Source organism: Callorhinus ursinus, unplaced genomic scaffold (genome assembly GCF_003265705.2).
Source record: "Callorhinus ursinus isolate GAN/ISIS: 27379988/994484 unplaced genomic scaffold, GSC_fseal_2.0 scaffold15, whole genome shotgun sequence".
In the NCBI taxonomy this organism is placed as follows: domain Eukaryota; kingdom Metazoa; phylum Chordata; class Mammalia; order Carnivora; family Otariidae; genus Callorhinus; species Callorhinus ursinus.
In genome coordinates this window covers 42,642,213-42,648,212 of record NW_027397077.1, presented here as the reverse complement: position 1 = coordinate 42,648,212, position 6,000 = coordinate 42,642,213, and the positions used below count along the sequence as shown (strand labels likewise).

At 45.5% G+C, this 6,000-nt stretch overlaps 1 protein-coding gene across 4 annotated transcripts in view; it reads left to right on the top strand.

Moving 5' to 3' along the window:
• Nucleotides 1-284: 284 nt before the first annotated feature.
• Nucleotides 285-6,000, top strand: part of TMCC1 (transmembrane and coiled-coil domain family 1) — a 251,589-nt gene continuing 245,873 nt past the window's right edge. For all 4 annotated transcript variants that reach the window (XM_025884743.2, XM_073901690.1, XM_025884741.2 and 1 more), the window contains exon 1: nucleotides 285-403. The gene's annotated coding sequence lies outside the window, so the exon portion shown is untranslated. The remainder of the gene's footprint in view (nucleotides 404-6,000) is intronic.

Genomic DNA, 6,000 nt, shown 5'->3' with positions numbered 1-6,000 from the left:
GAGCAGCACAGCATCACCTGCAGCGGTTCGTCTCAAAAGCCCAGCCACCGCGTGGGTGGGCGGGGCCACGCCTTCCGGGGGCCGTCCCCGCCCCCTGAAGCGTGCGCGCACCCGCCGCCGCCTCACGCGTGCGCGGCCGGCTGGGGGCGGAGGTTGTGGGCGGTGGCGGCGGGCGCGCGCGCTCTCGCTTCCTCGCGCCGGTTCGCGCTCCCGCGCCGGGGCTGAAGCGGCAGTGGCGGCTGCAGCGGCGGCTGCGGCGGCTGAGGCGGCGCGGGGGGAGGGCCGGGAGGGGGGTGGTTGGGGGGGGATGGACCCGGCGCGGCGGCTGCAGCGGCAGGAGCCGGCGCTTGAGCTCGAGCCACGGCGCTGGCGGAGACGCCGGCTGCTCCTCCCCTCCCCGCCGGTGAGTGAGTGCCCCCGCCCCGGATGCTGGCGGTGGCCGTGGCCCCTCAGCCCCTCCGCCTCGGGTGGGGAGAGTCGTGAGGGGAGCGTGGCCAGGCGGCGCCGCCGACGCTGGCCCGGCTTCCCGCTCGCGGCCTGGCGCCGTTCGGACCCTTGGTCGCCCCCGTTCGGGGCTGGAGCTCCGGGCCTAGGACTCGTCCTCCGGCATCCCGCCGGGCCTTTTTCTTCCCCAGCTTGTTCCGCTGTCATTTCGACCCTGGGGCTTCTCTCCCCACCCCCACTCTTTGCCCCCTTTCCAGCGCGCCCCCCTGCAGGGCCGAGGGGAGGGAGGGGCGTGTGAGGAGTTGGGCCGGGGCCTGAGGGACTGTTTGGGAGTAGACTGTGTTGGAGGTCTGGGGTCCTGTGAGCCCTCGCTCGTCCTGGCGTCCCCAGAAGTTGACCACTGGGGCTTAGCCATTGCCACCTGAAACCAGTTTTGCACCTTTTGTTTTGATTTTGAACTTGTTTGATGGGAGGAAGGAGCCCCGCTGTACTGGGAACGGGGTGGGAAATAGGTGTTGTATGGTGGGTTGTGAGTCTAGGCTGGCTGGGCTTGGTCTAAGAGTGCCTTTTATTTATTAATCCTTTTAGGAAGGGAAAAGGGGGCTCAGTGAGTTGCCCCTTCCCTAAAGGGCCAGAGATCCGTTTATAGCTTGCAAACCCCTGCTTTTTTTTAATTCTAAGCAAAGGTGTGTGTAATGTTGGTCCAGTTGTTGGTTTGGCTCATCCCTTAACAACATTGATGGTGAGGTGAATCTGCAGCAGAGTTTCTTGAAGCAGCCCGCTTGAGCTGTTGGCTAATTTTCCCTTTTCTTTGGTGACACCATACATATGAGTGTTGGTAGATTCTAGTCAAAGCTTTTGCGGGCTGCCTTTTCATCCTGACTTGTCACAGAGGAAGGGAAGATGAAAACACACACTCTAATCCAAAATGGTTGCTGTAAGTCTTACATACTCATAAGCATCTCTAGGAAAGGTCTCTGCATTCCTAAATTAGCTAATTCTTAAAAAAAAAAAATTCAGGGCTTAAAAAGCACGTAGCTGCTTTAGAATAAAACTTTGATATGTTTATGTTTTCTGACCAGTATGTTACATTTTGGGAGTGATTGGTTAAACCAAATCCTTGTCTTTGAAGTACCTGTATATAGAAATTGTTGCGAAGGGGCGCCTGGGTGGCTCAGTTGGTTAAGCAGCTGCCTTCGGCTCACGTCATGATCCCAGAATCCTGGGATCGAGCCCCGCATCGGGCTCCCTGCTCCGCGGGGAGCCTGCTTCTTCCTCTGCCTGCCGCTCCCCCTGCTTGTGTTCCCTCTCTCACTGTGTCTCTGTCAAATAAATAAATAAAATCTTAAAAAAAAAATTGTTGCAAAGCCTGGAGGAAAGAACCTTATGAAAACGTTAATGACAAGATTTCTCCAGGGTCTAGATACGTTTTTTTCTCCATTTGTAGATTAGAACAGTGAGACTGGAATTGTGAGTAGGTGGTAGTTTTACTAGTGTCCTGTAACACACCATGCTTATAGGTGGGATTTTAACTATATCTCGTCCTCTACCAACAGAGTTGGCTTGTATTTTTTTTGAAATCGCACACCCACTCTCTGGCTAGTATAGAAGGATTAAAAAGCTGCTTCTGGTCTGTGGGCGGTAACCTTTTAATTTCTAAAGAGTTTTCATTTGCTTACGGAATAGATTGCTGATCAGCATAGGAAAAATTTAGATATTAAAATTTCATTAGCATGTGATCAAGATCTGTTATAATTATGAGCATTAAGATTTGGCATGGTGTGGGTGCTGTGTACTATGTATAGGAAATTAGATTTCTTGGAGTATTTGCGTCTTAAGATAAATAGAAGCGCAGTCAGCTGACAGAATGTTGTTAACACCTTCCAGTGGTTGAGAGAATTTTTTATGAGCACAAAAAACCTGTACAGTTTGATGAAGAAACCCAGTGACCTGGACTAGTTGGTGACCACCATTTCTTTAAGCTGTTTGCTCCTTCTCTATACTAGAATATTTCCCCTTTCTGCAAGAGTTTTTATGCCTGTCATATATGTACAAAACAAAATGGCTGAGGGCTTAAGTTTAAATTTCTCAGAATGATATTTGTGGAGCACTCATTTATTTATTCATAAAATATTGAGTCCTTATTTTGTTCCAGGAGTTTTTCTAAGTACTGGGCTATGGTGGGGAACAAAATAGACAAGGTCCTTGTGACTGAGCTTTTTTCTGTGTGTATGAGAATGAGGATAGCAAGCAAACATGATAATTCCAGGTAATGCTATAAATCAGCAGTTAGTTTTCTGTAAAAGACCAGAAAGTAAATATTTTAGGCCTTATGGGCCATACAGTTTCTGCTGCAGCTACTCTGTTTAGTGTAAAGTAGCCACAGGCAGTACATAAACAAGTGTTTCTTTTTTTTTTTTTTAAAGATTTTATTTATTTGAGAGAGAGAATGAGAGATAGAGAGCACGAAAGGGAAGAGGGTCAGAGGGAGAAGCAGACTCCCTGCTGAGCAGGGAGCCCGATGTGGGACTTGATCCTGGGACTCCAGGATCATGACCTGAGCCGAAGGCAGTCGCTTAACCAACTGAGCCACCCAGGCGCCCTAAACAAGTGTTTCTATGTTCTAATTAAACTTTCGAATTTCATGTCATTTTCCCATGTCACAAAATATTATTATTTTTTAAAGATTTTATTTATTTGAGAGAGAGAATGAGAGAGAGAACACGAGAGGGGGGGAGAGTCAGAGGGAGAAGCAGACTCCCTGCTGAGCAGGGAGCCCGATGTGGGGCTGGATCATGACCTGAGCCGAAGGCAGTCACTTAACCAATTGAGCCACCCAGGTGCACCAAAATATTATTCTTTTTTTTTTAAAGATTTTATTTATTTATTTGACAGAGAGAGACAGTGAGAGCAGGAACACAAGCAGGGGGAGTGGGAGAGGGAGAAGCAGGCTTCCCGCTGAGCAGGGAGCCCGATGTGGGACTCGATCCCAGGACCCTGGGATCATGACCTGAGCCGAAGGCAGACGCTTAACGACTGAGCCACCCAGGCGCCCCAATATTATTATTCTTGATTTTTTTTTCCTTTGGCCATACTAAAACGTGGGACAAGCTGGATTTGGCCTGTAGGCTGTAATCTGGCCCTTTATAGAAAAAGTGCTGATTCCTGGTAACAGCTATGAGGAAAATAAGACAAGATGATGTGATCAGTGAGTGACTGGTGGGGGTCGTGGAGAGGACTCACTAAGGAGAAGATAGCTGAGTTGTGGTCCAAAAGATGGAAGAACTTTGCTGGCAAATGAAACAGCAGGTACAAAGATCTGCAGGTGGAAATGAGCTGCTCCTATGTTCCCCAGCATTGAACTTTAGTACCATGTCATTCTTGGCTTTGTCTTTTTTTCGTTTTGTTCTTAACTAGGTTGCCCTCTTCCTGTCAGGTTTTAAAACGTCTACCCATAATAGAATCTAAGACTTGGAAGGAATCTTAACTTTCTACCCAATTGCTTTCTTCTAAAATGTGCTCAGTGATTTTTCAGCTTCTCTTTGAAACCTCTGATGACAGTAACTTCATTGCTTTGAGGTAGCCTATGAGAATTTTAGATAGCTCTAATTGTTAGAATGTTCTTCATGTTGTAATAGGATTCACCCTTTCTACCTTTTTGCCCTGATGCTGCCTTTCAGTGACCATGGAGGAAGCTTGCAGTGGGGTTGTACCTCATTCCCAGGATTCAGTTCTAACTAAAGTCAGCACTTGAAACAAAAATCATATAAAATGAAAACTATACTTGAAAATCCTTTAAATTGTGGGGCGATTAGGTGGCTTGGTTGGTTAAGCGTCTGACTCTTGAATTCAGCTCAGGTTGTGAGTTTAAGCCTGACTGGTGTTGGGCTCCACGCTGGTTATGGAGCCTACTTAAAAACAACAACAACAACAACAAAAAACCCTTAAAATGCTTAAAAAGGTACTGTGTGCATGTTTTTGTATATATAATGATATATAATTCTTATGCACTTTGCAAACTGAGAGCCACAGAGCATTACTGAAGGAGCAGGAGGAAATAAATTATTATGTAGATATGTAGGCCTTAAACAGTTTTGCTTTTTTTTTTTTTTAAAGATTTTATTTATTTATTTGAGAAAAAGAGAATGACAGCACGAGAGGGAAGGGGGTCAGAGGGAGAAGCAGACTCCCTGCCGAGCAGGGAGCCCGATGCGGGACTCGATCCTGGGACTCCAGGATCATGACCTGAGCAGAAGGCAGTCACTTAACCAACTGAACCACCCAGGTGCCCAACAGTTTTGCTTTTTTAAAACAGCTGTCAAATCCCTATCAGAGAGTGGTGGATGGTGGAGAATTTTATGTGTTCCTGCTTCCTTGCAGGGCTAATTTTATTGTATTTTTACTTGAAGCCTTTATTACATTGATAAATGTTTATAAATGTGTTGTGATATTAAATGAGATAATATGTATGGAAGCACATGGTAAGTGGTCAATAAATGTTTGCAAGATTTAGATTAAAATTTTGCTTTAGTGGGCTCATATGCACGCTGTCCTTTGAAAAGTTGCAGAGAAGAACTTGGCCACCTGCTTCCTGTCTTTCCAAATTGGCATTTCCTCTTGTGGCTTTACCAAACAGCTGTCACTCTCTATGTCCTTGAGCGTTGGTCACATTTTACCAGAGGTCAGCTAGTAAGTTAAATGACAGTATGATGTAACTCTTTTCTGCCGCATGATTCTTGAACACTGCTGTTGTCTCCCATTTAAATCTTCACTTTTCAGGACTAAATTTCATTTCTTTCATTTCTTTTAGTCTTGTTTCTTCACCCTCTGGTTGTTTTTATGAGTGTACCAATTTATTCTTTTTTACTTTGGTACCCTGAAGCACATTTTAAGGTACAAACTCAACTTTTATCTCCTTGATGAAGTCTACTCTCATAATTCTAGACCTTCTTTATTTTCCTAATATACTTTTATCTACACTTCTTAGTTTAATATTTTCTTATATTTGTTTCATGAGCATTTTTCTTACCTCACAGTGAGACAGTAAGCTTCTTAAGGGCCAAAACCATGTTTCAGGTATCTTTTGTGCCCATGCACTGAGTAAAATTTCAGGCATGCAGTAGTTTACAATTAAAAAAAAAACTTTTAAAATAAACTTTTTCTTTTTTTTAGAACAGTGTTATATTCACTGCATTATTGTGAAGATAGTGCAGAGTTCCTGTCTATCCCACACCCAGTTTCCCTTATTCTTAACATCTTCTATTAGTGTGGTAAATTTGTCACAAGTAATGAACCAATATTGATACATTATTACTAAGGCTATACTCAGAGTTCCACAATTTTTCCCTTAATGTCCCCCCCCTTTTGGGGGGAGAGAGAAGCAAGCAAGGGGAGGTGGGGGGGAGGAGAGGGAGAGAGAGAATCCTAAGCAGGCTCCGAGCTCAGTGCAGAGTCCCATGTGGAGCTTGATCTCACAACCCTGAGATCATGACCTGAGCTGAAATCAAGAGTCTGATGCTTAACTGACTGTCACATTAAGGTGCCTCCCCTTAATGT